The sequence below is a fragment of the Emydura macquarii genome, unplaced genomic scaffold (genome assembly GCF_026122565.2).
Source record: "Emydura macquarii macquarii isolate MOO-44397 ecotype Brisbane River unplaced genomic scaffold, CSIRO-AGI_Emac_v2 contig_306, whole genome shotgun sequence".
NCBI classification, from domain to species: domain Eukaryota; kingdom Metazoa; phylum Chordata; order Testudines; family Chelidae; genus Emydura; species Emydura macquarii.
In genome coordinates, this window is record NW_027130443.1 from 8553798 (window position 1) to 8567951 (window position 14154).

The window sequence follows — 14154 nt, forward strand, 5'->3', positions numbered from 1 at the left end:
GCAACTCCAGGCCGGTGCCATGCGGGCAGTGTCCGAGGGGAGCTGCTCGACAAAACAGCCGGGGGCAGGCAAGTGCTGGGCTTTGCCCGACAGGCTAACGGGGTCTGGGGCTAACCCGGGTTGGTCTGGACGGGTCCTTTCCCAGGGGGGACTAAACCCCGGGGCTGGGGGTGACTAATGAGCAGTAACACCTCCCAGCGCAGGTGATACCAAAGTGTGCTTCTTTCTTTCTTTCTTTCTTTTGCATGTGTTTGCATCCCTTCTGGGCTCAGAAATGCAGCTGCCATAAACATTTCCATGTCCAGCAACAGCCTTAAAGGTGTGTGTTTGGGGGGGGCAGGGATGCTGAGAAAATGATCGAGCTGAACCTAGAAAGGACACTGGAGAAGCAGAAGGTAATTAGCTGAGCTGGGATTTGGCTGGGACTCCAGGGCTAATCCAGATGCAAGGAGAGACTGAAAAGGTTTAGCTGTATTTTGCTGAACACACCTAACCGGCCAAGGTAAGAAGCATTCGCAGTTCTTGGGTCTTACCGGTTGGATCTGGATTGGTGCAGGAAATATTAAGGAACGGTATGAAGCTGACAGAGAAGCATTAAGTATGCATATGATCTTCACCTAACACCCCCAAATCCCCAGAACTGAAAACTTTATACTGAGTTATTCAAAATAATTCTTTTTAGAATATCGTGTCTATGTCGTCTCCTGTATTTTGATGTCAATTTCCATATGTGAAGTTGCTTTTAAAGTTGATCTGTGTTTGCCCTCCATGGGGGAGGTTGTATATTTCAGGAGTTTCTTGCTCTTGAGCTGGTGCTGAGAATAAATTCCCCACCGGCACCTGATTTTAAAAATACAGTCTGTAAGGCCCCAGTTCTGTAGCCCATCCCTATTCAGCAAAGCGCTTAAGAACATACTTTTCTTTAAGCATGGGCGTAAGTCCCATTGTCTTCAGTGCTTAATGTGCTTAAGCGCTTTGCTGATTAGGGCTGGATTTAAGCATATGCTTAAATACCTTGCTGAATGGAGACCCAGCCAGTAGAATAACCCAGAGCTCCTCATGTCACTATGTTTTATCATTATACCTAGACTCCCCTACTGTGATTTTTTAATATATTGTTTCATCAGGGGGGACAGGACACCTTTCCAGAGAAACCAGCTCACCATACTCTATTTCAGGGACATTTCTATTTCTGAATGACGTACCTGAAAACAATAATATCTGGAAAAGAAAGTTAATAGCATTTCAGTTATGGCCCTGCAGCCTTCAGGGAAGTGCATCTACATGTGCACTTTGAACAAACGATTGTGGGGATTTCTGTCTGTAGAACAGGAATAGGGAAATGTCTCCTTATGAAAGGCTTTTCACGGCTCATCAGTGCTGTTTCTCACCAGTTCTTCTTTCACATAGTGACTGGTTCCTCTGAGTGCTCTTGCTTTGATATGACAGTATTGGGGTTCATTTATCCTAATGAGTCATTTTCTATCACATCACTGCATTTTCTCTTTCTACAGCAGAAGCCCAGCTGCATAACAGGGGCAAGAAATCTGTTCACCAATCCCCCCCCCCCCCCGCCCAACCACATGTACATGAGTGAGTGCGTGCATACATACACACACACAGTCAAGAAGAGGGAAGCTAGAAAATTATATTGCACCAAATTCCCTTTTCTGCATTTTTGGGGATTGCTTTCTTATCCTCACTGTAAATGTCTAAGCAAATCTGAGATTTAATATGAAAACTATGATGAGAGATGCTATAACACCCACCGGCTCAACCATATATTATATTTTATGCAGTGTATTATGAAACCAAAGTGGATTACAATTTATTTGGAACATTTTTCCTTTGGCTATTTCTTTACTAGCAATTGTATTTAGTTCTCAAACCAAATGCATGTCACAGAAAGATTCAGTCCTCTCTCTCTCTCTTCTGAAGAGCAGGGGATCCAAGGTAAGATCTGAACTTGAATGTGGCCTTATTTCTTCCCCTAAAATATTTAGCAAAAGGTGTAACCTGAAAATCAAGCTGCGATATTACAATATAGCCCTCAAGGGAGAGAATCCTTGTAAGTTTCATTAGGAGGAGAATCATTCTATGCTATTTAATTTTGTTACAGACACACACACACACCAGAGAGACAGCTTGTTCCAATCTCTGGGCTCTGTGTGCATTGCACAAATATTTGTCTGTGCGTAGCTTCTTTTCCACTGCAATCATGGCATCTGGAGGGGTTTCAAGGCTGTGTGTAGCTGGGTAACTGGCAGGTGGTAGGAAAGAGGGAGCAGATTGCAAACGGCAGGTCTGCAACAGTTTCCATGTCATGGATAAACAGGTCTACGATCCTCTCCTTTTTTTGCAAGTTTGTTCAGCCCCAGACACCTGAACTGGACATGCAGACCTTGGCACCAGTGCTGCCACAGATGCCTGCATTCACATGTGCAAGATCAACAGGGCCCCGTTTTAAATCCGGGTGTATCTCCAACGTCTGCATGCACATGCACTAGACACATGGGGTGGACCATGGCATGCACATGCCGCACTGCGACACTGTCCTAGGCATCCTGATTCTCCCCGTTGGGTATCTTGAGAGATGAGGGCCCTGACTCAACAAAGCGCTTACCCACACACCTCACTTTAAGCAAGCGACTAAGCCCATCCCTGTTCAGCAAAGCATTTAAGCAGGACGTAAGCACGTGCTTAAGTGCTTTGCTGAATCAGGGCCAGAATTAGATCCTTGTGGGCTGGAGAAATAATTCTGAATAAAGAGAGAGCCCTATCTTGCTCTCCTGTTCACTGAAATCAATGGGAATCTCCTCTGAGTTGGGACAGTAAAATCAGGCTTATCCAGAGTATTCCATTGCTAAGGAAGCAAAAAAAAAAAAAAAAAAATCTTGTTGAATTATCCTAGGATCTTGCTAAAAGAACGGTTTAAAAGGCAGATGGTGAAACAGATACACACGTATCCTGTGAGTTAGCTTTACATTCCCCTGAAATTATTTTCTGCTTGTTTTGATCATCTCATAGTGAGGTCTAAGTGAAGCATTATTTAGCCCCTGTCCTTAAAACTGAGTGAACCTGAGGCCAGATTTACAAAGGTCTTTAGAGGCAAAATATGCAGCTAGACACCTAGTGGGATTGTCAAAAGTGCCTAAACAGGTTAGGTGCCAATCTCCTATTAAAGCCAATGGGAGTTAGGCACCTAATTCATTTAGGCACTTTTGTAAATTACTCTAGGTGCTTATCTGCATCTTCAGCTGTTGAAATTCCTTTGTAAATCTGGCCCCTAGCAAATTTTGGTGCCACACAGATTCTTTCTTTTGATTTATAATTTGGGCTAAGCTAAGCACATAGATCAAAGGCATAAAAGAAAAAATAATAGCTAAAGAACAATGACTTCATTATTGAGTGTTCACTTTAATGACTGAGATTTTCAAAGCCACTTTAGGCAATCTGGAGGCTCTGTCCCCATTAAAATGAATGGGAATTTGCATCCAGGCAGCTCTGGAAATCAAAGCCATTGTGCCTAAAAGCCTAAGCAGGATGCGGATCTTATGCGGCTGGATGCTGGACAAACACAAAAGAAAAGACTCCAAGGAAAAATAGATGCGCCTCAGCCCCATAGACATGGTGTGATCCTGCAGCACTTAGTTAGAGGGGCAATCCTTACTCAGACCAGCAGTCTCCCTCAGGTCCTGAGCTAGCAAAGACTTAAGCATCTGAGTAACTTTGCTCCTGTTAGACAAGGAGAGTTTGCTCCCGTTAGACACATTTGAGTCTTTGCAGGATCAGGCCCTGACTTCACTGGCCCCATTTGCGAGAAGGGTGTCCTGCGGGTCTTGATCATAGCCTCAGGCTCCATCCCCACCCAGGAAAAGGCCTGTATAAAATGAATAAAGACCATTTATGTTCTCACCAGACCCGATCATTGTGGGTGACCGCATGGGATGTTCATAAATAAAAGGGATAAGAAAAAGGGGAGTTTCCCCTTTAATGAGTTTTAATTCAGGAGGGTCAAAACAATGCCGCTGAAGAAGAAATTTTAGAGTGGGTTGTTTAATTGATGATCTTTGGGGTTGTTTTTTTTTCCTTACTTTCTGAAAAAAATTGAGTGCATGTTTGCAGCCTTGCTAAATCCTGCACTGATTTCCACTCTGTGGCCTCCGTGTCATCACTGGGGGAAGCATGGCTGTGTGAGACCGTAGGCTTTTTGGAGACTCTTTGTGTTGGTACAGCACCTGACACAATGGGGTACTGGCCCATGACTGGGGTCCTTAGTGGCTGTGGCAATACAAATAATAACACTTAATGGCACTGTCTGGCTGTCTGAGTTGATCTTTACATTCCACTGATGGGGTGAAATTCAGTCCTGTTCAGAAAACCAGCAGGAACCACAGGCACCAGTTGAATCCCCTTAACCCTCATTGTGAGAGCATTAGTGGAACTTGAGTACAGCACCAGGCCTTTGGCAAAGGGGGGAATTTATGCCATAAATAACTTTCCGTTCTTTCTTTCTTTTCTTTGACGCAGGAGGTTTCACATGAGGCCTAAATCCTATTCCCCATGCTGTATTAGGGCCCTGATTCAGAAGAGCGTTAAGCCTGTACATAACTTTAAGGCTGTACTCAGTGACTTTAGAGAGAGTTAAGTACATGTTTAAAGTTAAACACGTGGCTGGGTGGTTTCCTGAATCAGGGCCGCAGGCTGGATTTGCCCCATAATGCTTTGCAGAAGCCTTTCTTTCTTATCAAGCATTTCTCAAGGCAGTATTGTGTGGCCAATTCATATAAGAAATATGGGCCAGGATTTTCAAAAGTAACTAGTGATTTTGGGTTCCCCACATGACATCCTAAAGGGGCCTGATTTTCAGAAAATGCCACACTCCTCTGAAAATCTGGCCCCTTTCTAAGGCACCCCAAACGACTAACCTCTTTCCAAAATCTTGAGTCGTGGTGCACAACCCACCTACAAGAACCCAGGCCAAATCAACATGGCATGGATTCTGACTTTCCCAATCAGAAGCAACATGCAGCATCCGCTCTGATATGTTACCCAGAGATGACAATGCACCCTGCCATTAAACTGGAGAGTTCCCCTTAAAAGAGGGGAGAAAATTGCACAGTCCTTGGGAAGGACAACTGCAAGGCTTTTCAGTTAAACTCACACAATTATTAATGCCGTGGTCTGTAATTCTAGCTAATCAAATACTCCGTCACTCTGTGTAGCCAGCTAAAGGTAGGCTGAGAATCAATGACACAAAGCAATGTAAACCCAGGCACCAAACTTCATTTTAGAGCCCCCCTGTTCAGTTATAATTCTGAGGTCTCAGAAGTAAAAATCCCAGGTAGGGGCCTAGTTCTGCATTTGTTATGCCCTCAGAACTCCCACTGAATTCCAGGAAATCAATGGGAAGTTTTCCTGAGTGAGGACCGCAGGGTTCAGACCAGAAAGATACCCTGAATTCAGGGGGCTGTAGTGTAGCCCTGAACATTTGATATCATGGTAGTACCCCATGATCTCAATCAAAACTGGGGTTCGATGGTGCCAGGCACTGCCCAGAGAACAGAGAAGGAACCCAAACCAGAAGAGATTATAATATAAAGACAGAAACAGAAGAAGGGTAGGGGATGGGAATATACCTGGTTTGAAAGGAAGATTATCTATCTATCCATCTATTTTATTTTATCTTCCTAATACATTCAATCTAACCTAGCTAGGATTTTTTTTATTGCACTCATCACCATGGTATGGTGATTAGATTTCAAATATAGGCATATTAGGCATATCTCTTCACACAGCTTTTTTTCCTGCCACCTGGGATAGTGCACATTGGAGTGGGTTGGATAATATTTGTTGAATAATTTATTTGATTAATTTCATGACTTTTAAAAATTATGTGATGATTTTCCCACCTCCACTCACCTAACTCTAGTACCTACCAAGGGAGTTTATTTTTCCGCTGATATATAAGTGAGGGAGGGCATTTGGATACCTTTTATGAGAATTTAAGTGCCTCAGACCCCTGCTGTCAGTGAGAGAATGGAACCCATTGTGTGTAACATACATTGATCTATATAGTGCATATATACTCCACCCCATGAGGAATGTGGGTATGTGACACAGAGCTCTGGGTATTTAAGTGGATGCAATATATGTAATAAGTTTCAGTGGTGGGACATACCTTCTTGCATAGTTGTGATCATGCAGGACACTGTGACAATGAATATAACAGGTGTAGTAGCTTTTTCAAGTGAGGCTTCTGGTTCTGCAATACTGGCTCAGAGAACACTATGAAATTTCAGGTCCCCCCAACTCCCACTTGCAGAGCCCGACCATCGGGTCACTGGATGTTGGGAGTATTCTGGAGACCAGCCCTCCTTGGATTTTTACTTTTCATCTGCAATCGAATTTCCCCATTTTTCCCTTCATTGCTGGTGAATGCATCAACTGTTCTCTGTGCTCTCCAGGGCATCACCTCGGCATAGATTTACAAACCGTCCTCAGCTAGGGCTGGCTAAAAGACTGGCAGGGATCATTACACTCAGACGGTCACAGTGGAACTTCCCTGGGACCTTACAGGGGCAGCCTAATGCAGGAGTTACAATGCTGAACCGGCTTCCCTGACGGGGGCTAGCTAGCTATGCTGATACACATCCGCAAGGAGAGAGCACCTTGTTAAAATGCACACCACTAGCGCCTGAGCCCAGTAGCTCGGCTGGGCTTCGTTACATCACAAAATCATTCCAGGGGACATTGTTTGAGAGAGGAAAGAAAGTCATTCCTTTTCAGCTGCATGCTTGGCTGTTAGTCATATAGAGATTGAATGTTTGGATAAGGTTAGATCAAAGGCTTGGTTGTATTTTGACACCAGCATATAGAAACCCAGCAATTTTTGTCAAAAATAAGTCAGATTTATGGGGCAGGTTCTTGGGGTAGGAACGATCTCTTACTATGTGTGTGGGTACTACCTGGCCCAATGTAGTTGAGGTCTAGCTGGTACCATAATATAAATTATCAGAAAGTGCAGGTCCCAATTCTCTTTTAAGGAGCTGGCTATGTGTGTTTGTGCACCACTGCCCTCTGCTGGACAGAGTGAGAACTGCTCATCTGTGCGTCAGAGGCCCTGTATTGCTCATGGAGAATTTCTGTCCTTGGTTTTGGTGGGAGGCAAGGAAGTGCTTCACTCCATTCTCAGACATTCCTTTCAGCTGACACAAAGGACAATAGGAAGCCATTGCACTTTATTATTGTATTGCCTTTGAGATGATGAATGGGGACGGCTGTGACACAGGAAATCATAGTGTATCTCAAACAGGAGTTATTTATTAAATAAAAGAACTACGAACCATGGACACAAACAGGCTCCCACACTGCTTGAATCCCAGCTTTCCCTTACTTGTTAACCAGGGACTGCATTTTGTCTGGATCACTACAGCAAACACAGAGACACTTAGTGGCTGACTAATATACTGCAAGTAAATGTCTCATTACTGGGCTTAGAAGGGTGAGCAACTAAAGGGATTGAAGCTACCCACCAACCCCAATCCATCCATCCCGCAAGTTTTGGTTTCTTGTGTGTAGTCTTGTTAAATGTTGTGAAAAATGCTGCTCACTCTTAGCCCCTCATGCATGCCTCTCAGGATTAGGCCTGGAGTCTATTTGTTCACAGCTCAGCTCCATTTTTAAAATCTACTGTCTCCAAAAAGGCTGTCTTTAAAAAAAAAAATTGTACAGCAAAAGGGGATAAAATTGCTCCTCAACAAAGGAACCTAACAGCAGCTCATCAATAATGTGCCAAAGGCCAAAACCTGCCTTTCAAAGAGGCTTCGCAGCCTCTACGTGCACTTGGAGAGCAATTAAGGGACGTGAGCAACATGCTGATTATCCCACAGGTGACATTTCCACAGGCTCTTTGGGAAGGGGGGGAGAGCTCTGATGACTGAGATCAACATACAGCCCAGGCCTGCATAACGTGGCAGGACTGCAGGTTGCAGATGGGCCAGGGGAGAGAAGCTCAGAAGGAGAAGAGAGGAGGAGGGGAGAAGAAAGAGGGGGAGGGAACAAGGATGAGGGTTGTAAAAAACAAGCAAACTAGAGGCCTAAGGAAACAGGCTCCTGGAGTCATCAGTTACTGGAGGAGACTGTCTGGGCGGGTTGGAATGGGAATGCAAATGGCAGTGGAGGATCAGGAGAGCTAGCAGATCTCCAGAGGACAGAGAAAACTGGGGAATCGGACACTCCTTTAGGGAGGGGCAAGTGAAGGTGGGGGGAGGGATTGCAGGGTCTGTGAAAGGGATCAGGGGACTGGAGGATCTCTGAGGAAGGTCGGGGAATGGACATTTACCTCCCATGTCTTACATACGACACTCCTGTTAATACACCCCAGAATAGTATTAGCCTTTTTCGCAACTGCATCGCATTGTTGGCTCACATTCAATTTGTGATCCACTGTAACACCCAGATCTTGTCAGCGGTTTTACTGCCTAGCCAGTTATTCCCTGTGTTGTAGCTCTACATTTGATTTTTCCTTCCTGTGTGTAGTACTTTGCACTTGTCTTTATTGAGCTTCAACTTGTTGAATTCAGAACAATTCTCCAATTTGTCAAGGTCATTTTGAATTCTAATCCTGTCCTTCAAAGTGCTTCCAACCCCTTGCAGCTTGGTGTCATCTGCAAATTTTCTAAGTATACTCTACTCCGTTATCCATGTCACTAATGAAATATTGAATAGTACTGGACTCAGGACTGACTCTTGCATGGCCCCATTAGACACGTCCCCAGTTTGACAGTGAACCATTGATATCTACTCTTGAAGTAATGAATCAGTAACAGTGAGTGATTGTGCCTTCTCCTTGACCAGGAAAATCCTGATCAATGGTACATTCCTTGAAGAGTTGGACCCCCATCTCCAGGCTCCTCACGGTTGTTTTGCCATGAATGGAACTGTATTTCTTTATTGTCTGTTTTGGAAATGTTGGTTCCCTCTCCCCGGGAAGCCTGGCAGGCAGATTCCCCACTGCTTTTCTACCCGTGCAAAGTAAGCGTTGAATGCTATGGTCTCTTTGCACAAGTCGCAGGGCAAGGGAGAATCAGGTCCCTCCTGCAGCTCTTATCCCTGTGCAAGCCGAGTCCCAAACAGGTTTAAATCACTGCTGTTAGTGTAACGGGTGGAGAATTCTGATGTGGTACGTGGTAGCATTTCACTCGCTTTGCACTTCAGTGAATAGCTACACAAGGTGCAGGGCAATACAGAACCAGGCATTGGGTGTTCACTGCATTCTCCCCAGGGGATGGCTCTGTTTCCTGCTAACTTAGGTTAAGTTAGTGCAGCTCTCTCCCCATTCCATGGTTAAACAGACAGGAGGATCCATGTGAGAGTACAGACAGTACTATATAGCCTGTATATCTGCATTATAACTGCAGTTGGCATCCGTCATGGTCACAGGGCCAGCTCCACCTCTGACCTCTTCTCTAGTCTCTCTGAATGCCCCCCTGCAACCATCAAGCCTTGTGCCTGTATCTTTCTCAGGGTGGAATCTCAGTCTTAAAACAGGTCCCAGGCTACAGTGTCCTGGGGATCAGCCATGTTTACCCCAGCTGGCCAGACTGGGTTCGGCCCCGACAAGTCTTCCCTTTGGGAGCTCGTAACTAGTTGTTAATAGAGGTGACCGGGCAGCTTCCTCACACCAAAGTATCGTTTAATCTTAACAGCAGGTAAAAAAACAAAGCACGCTTGAAAACAATAAACAGTCTATGCACACATCTGTCTCGCTTAAGTCCCATCCTCCCGCTGGCAGCTTAGGAAAGCCTGACTTCTTCAGACTCCCATGCAGGCGTCTGTGTCAGTCTACTCCCCATGAATAGCTTCCTAACACCAGCCCCCACCTCTGGACAAAGAGAGACTTTTTAGCTGTTTCTGGTACTTTTGGGCTGTTTACCAGACTTGGTTAAACAAGTTTTGTAACTTGGCTGGAGCCTGGTAGTTGTTTCTTTCCAGCTGATCGCTCAGGCATTGTCTCTTAATGTTTATCAGGAGGTTGCTGACTTGGAGCCATTGTGTTGCCCTCCTGATTTTTTCCCCGTCAGCTCTGCTCTCAAACTGAACCAGCATATTCCTACAGAAAACTGCTCCGTGGCCTAATATAGCTAGATAGCAACTATCCCAATGACCTGGTCACGTATGGTATTAATAAATTATTACAGATCAGCTTCATGTCCTGCAAAGCACCTGCCTAGGGCCTGCATGGGAGGAGTTCCCTGTAAAAATCTTCATTTCCTTATCCTCCACATCTCCCCTTAAAATCCATCGCTGCTGCAATGTCTGTCAAACTCTTGAGCACAGTTAAGCTGCAGTTGTGCTATGATTGCTGCTTGTTGCACTAATCAGACCTACTCACTCTTACCCTGTGCTCCTCTGCCTGTCCATTGTATCTTGTTTTATACCTGGATTATAATAAATTATATAGGTCAGGAAACATTTTTTCTGTATACGTGTGGACAGCACCTAGTACAGTGGGGTCCCAATCCCTGACTGAGGCTCTAGGTGCATCAGCACTGACTAATAATTAATTATTAATAACTGGCAATTAATAAGCAATGACTGATCAGTAGTAATAAAAGAGCAGATTGTAAATATTACATATTTTCTGCAAAAAGATCAAATGAAACAAAACATTTTCATTTTGTTCAAAATTTTCTCTGAACTTTTCAGTTTTTCAACTAAGCAAAAAATGAATATTTTGTTTTTCAGTTTTATCCTTAGTGCCTCTTCCTTTGAATGGAGAGAAAGTGTGCGGGGGAGAGAAACAGGAGGGAAAAATGTAAAAATGTGGGTTTTAGTCTTTTGTCAGAAAAAGGGGATGGGGAGTTTTGATTGAAATATTAATTTCCCAGGGGAAAAAAGTGCCATTTTTCAATGAAAAAATGTTTTGAGAAAACATTTCAATCATCCCTAGCTAATAAATCATCATGCTGATGATAGCAATGATCGTAATAATAATCAATATTTAGTTCCAAAGCACATGTTAGAAATATCCTTACACTGAAAGTGTGTGCATGTGTGTACATGTGCGAGTGGGTGCACACGCATACTAGACTGTGGGTGTGCAAAATGTACATGTACAGCAGGAGTGGGACATCCCAGCACTTTCTACTGTCCAACCCGGGGAAGTTGGGGTACATTTGTGGGACTTGCATGGGCAGGAGTCTTTATCTTGGTGGCATTTCACCTTGTCTCTTTCTCTCTCCCTGGCTGACAAAATACCAGTGGATGGCACTGGCTCATGTGGGGCTCACAAGGCAACCCTCGGTCACAGTCACTTCAAAACAGCTCAGGAGAAAGGGAAGATTGTGATGTTCCTGTTCACAGCCTGAAATAAAGCCTCTAAACAGAGTCACAAGGCACTGAGGGTTCATTGCCTTTTTACGGGCTTGTCTCAATCAGGGCTGCTACCCTTGCTGTCTGTGTGGTGTCTCAAGCATACAGACAATACAAGCCCAGCGCTGAGAGCGTGCCTGATGCATGAACCCCACACTGGCGGTGACAGAGTCCTGGGGAAGCAGAGAGACCAATTAACCTAGTCTGTGGCACCTGGAGGAGAGATGGCTAATTAAGAATTAAACCCAGCTGGGGAGAGCCAGGCTGGGAGGCTTCATAAAGGAAGGACAGAAGGGGGAAAAGACTGAGCGGAGAGAGGTAGTGGGGACGTTTTATTCTCTGAGAATGGCCTGCACTTCCAGCCGGGCCTGTGGGTGGGAGCTTGTATCCTGGGACTGTGCCTGAAGGGAGAGGGCGGCTGGGCTGAAGGAGATTCCTAAGGCTGGCTTGGGAGAAGAGAGACTAGGGAAGAAAGCTGGAGGGTCAGTGGCTCAGAAGGAGGTGGGCCTGCAGGGAGAATGCCCTGGGAGGCAACACTCTGTAATGGAGAGAGGAGGAATTCTGCAGAGCCTGTGAGAGGGGGGGAGAGTCGGGGGAGGAGAGGTGAGCCCAGGAAGTGCTGGAAGAGTTCTGGTTCCTGTAAGTTTGGACACTGTTACCCTGGAAGGGATGAGACCCTGAAGCATGGCCTGGCTGTGCCTAATTGCCAAGATGTGAATGCATGTGCCAGGGCCCAGGGCAGACTGGTCCCAGTTGCATGGACACTAAGTGCAAGGGCCCAATGCAGAGTGTGTGACTTGTGGCATGGACCTAATGCATCCACGAGGACCCATGCAGAAGAGTGGGCCCAACCACATGGACATCAGTGGAAGCGCACAGGCCCAGGGCTGTCTGGCCAGCTGCATGCACACAGAGGCTGACTAGGCCCAGACCCAGCTCTGTAGACAGCAATGCAAGGATAGCCATTCAAAGCTACATTGCTACGGGAGCTTTGGTCCTGAGAGACAATGCCACGCTTTTAAACCTTTACTGCATCACTGCACATCATTCTTATGTTCTACAGATTTGTGCGTGGGCGCATGTATGTATCCACACACACTTTGCAAGCGAGCCGAGAGACCCAACGCCTGCAGATGGTAGAGCAGCTTCTCCTCTCTCGAACAGAATGTTTATAATAAAAATAATTTTGCTAAACAGGGGGAATCACCCTCCAGAATGGCATGCCCTTCTGAAGAGACAGATCAATGACGGGCCGAGTCCTGAGGAATCCCCTGCCGCAGCAGACGGATCTATTAACTGGGTGTTTGAGATGTGAGAAGAGGAGCAAAATAAAAGGCAAAATGGAGAAAGGCAGCTTTTTCCCCCTCTATAACTGCACATGGGGCAGAGCTACCACCCAGTGCAGCCAGTCGGTCTATACTGACTCCACTGGGCTGGACTCTGGTCTATCGTGTGCAGCTTTCAGAAAATGTCAGTGGAAAAATATTTTTGAGGGCAAAAATGGTAATAAAAATATTTGAACTTTTTTGTGACCTTGAATGTTTGTTTTCCAGCCTGCTGTTGGCAAAAAGGCGCTTTCCCGCCCGGGACACAGAAACTCCCCCCCGCCTCGTAGAGAGATTTGCAATGACACAAAGGTAAGTTCGGAGCCCGGCTTCTGTTGACTTGCAATGGGAACTAGGCAGCTGCCATTTATGCCATAGGCCAAGGATTTCAAAAATAAGAGCCGAAAAGTTAGACTCCTTGTCCCGCATTTAGGCTCCTAAATAAGTGACCTGATTTTCATAAGCAGTGAGCCCTAAAGCAGGATTTTCCCAATAGAATTTGTGCCCCTGAGTCTTTTGAAAATCCCCCTCCAAGCCCCCCCCACAGAAGTCAATGGGAGTTGCTGGGTTCTCTGCACTTCTGAAAATTGGGCCTCTGCTTTAGAAGCTGAAATCATGATTTAGGTCTTTTGTGATTGAAAATCTTGGCCTTAATATTTTTCCTTCTAGACCAGTTCATTGTCCCAGGCTATTTAATGGCCATTTTGTCTTTATCGGCAGGTTTGTTTTCTGTCAGCACGAGCAGAGAGGTGGGAAGCAAAGGAGACAGCTGCTCCAAAGAGACAGACAAACTGACCCGCTCCTGACAAGGCCGCAGCAATCTGACTGGCTAGAGCTCAGACGCACGCATAATCCTCAGGGAAGTTCATCTCTGTACTCCCAACTGACTGGGACGAGAGCCCCTGAAGTGGTAATTAAAGTGCATTGAGTGGCAACTGCACCTGTTCCGAAGGGAGTGTGCTGGTAAGCCTTACCGATACATTTCAGGGGCAGGGAGCAAAGAGGGACGGGGCAGCAGAGAAAGAAAGAGGAGAATGAGGGAGCGAGAAAAGAGAGAGGCACTCCTAAGAGAAACAGAAAGCAGGCAAGGGGGAAATTGGGAAACATGTTTCCTGTTGGATCTGTTCTATCTCCTCTTCTGATCCTAGTGCAGCTCACTCGTGCCCCTTCGCACATGTGTCCAATCACTCCTGCACACACTACCCCACTGATAGAAACTCCAGGGGGTGTCCCTAAGCACTCCAGACACCAGAGCAGGTGCTCAGCTGGTGTAAATTGGTGTCATTTCATTAAAGTCCATATGGCGCTACACCACGCTATGCAGATTTACACCAGCAGAGGATCTGTCCCCATGACACTTATTATCAGCTGCTGGGGCTCTTCACACTTGCTGCTGTAACACGCAGTTTCTTGTCCTCTGGTTTGTCGGTCTGCGAAAGAGACACAAAGGGGC

The 14154-nt window shown here is 45.6% G+C and overlaps 1 long non-coding RNA gene across 4 annotated transcripts; it reads left to right on the top strand.

Moving 5' to 3' along the window:
• The first annotated feature begins 247 nt into the window (after positions 1 to 247).
• LOC137157272 (uncharacterized) lies at positions 248 to 13633 on the top strand. Of its 4 annotated transcripts, none has more exons than XR_010921047.1 (3): positions 248 to 319; positions 12930 to 13013; positions 13422 to 13633. It is a non-coding gene; the product is annotated as an uncharacterized lncRNA (long non-coding RNA). The 4 variants fall into 4 exon arrangements; XR_010921048.1 differs by lacking the exon at positions 248 to 319 and adding an exon at positions 11701 to 11877; XR_010921046.1 differs by lacking the exon at positions 248 to 319 and adding an exon at positions 11701 to 11858.
• Positions 13634 to 14154: the final 521 nt, after the last annotated feature.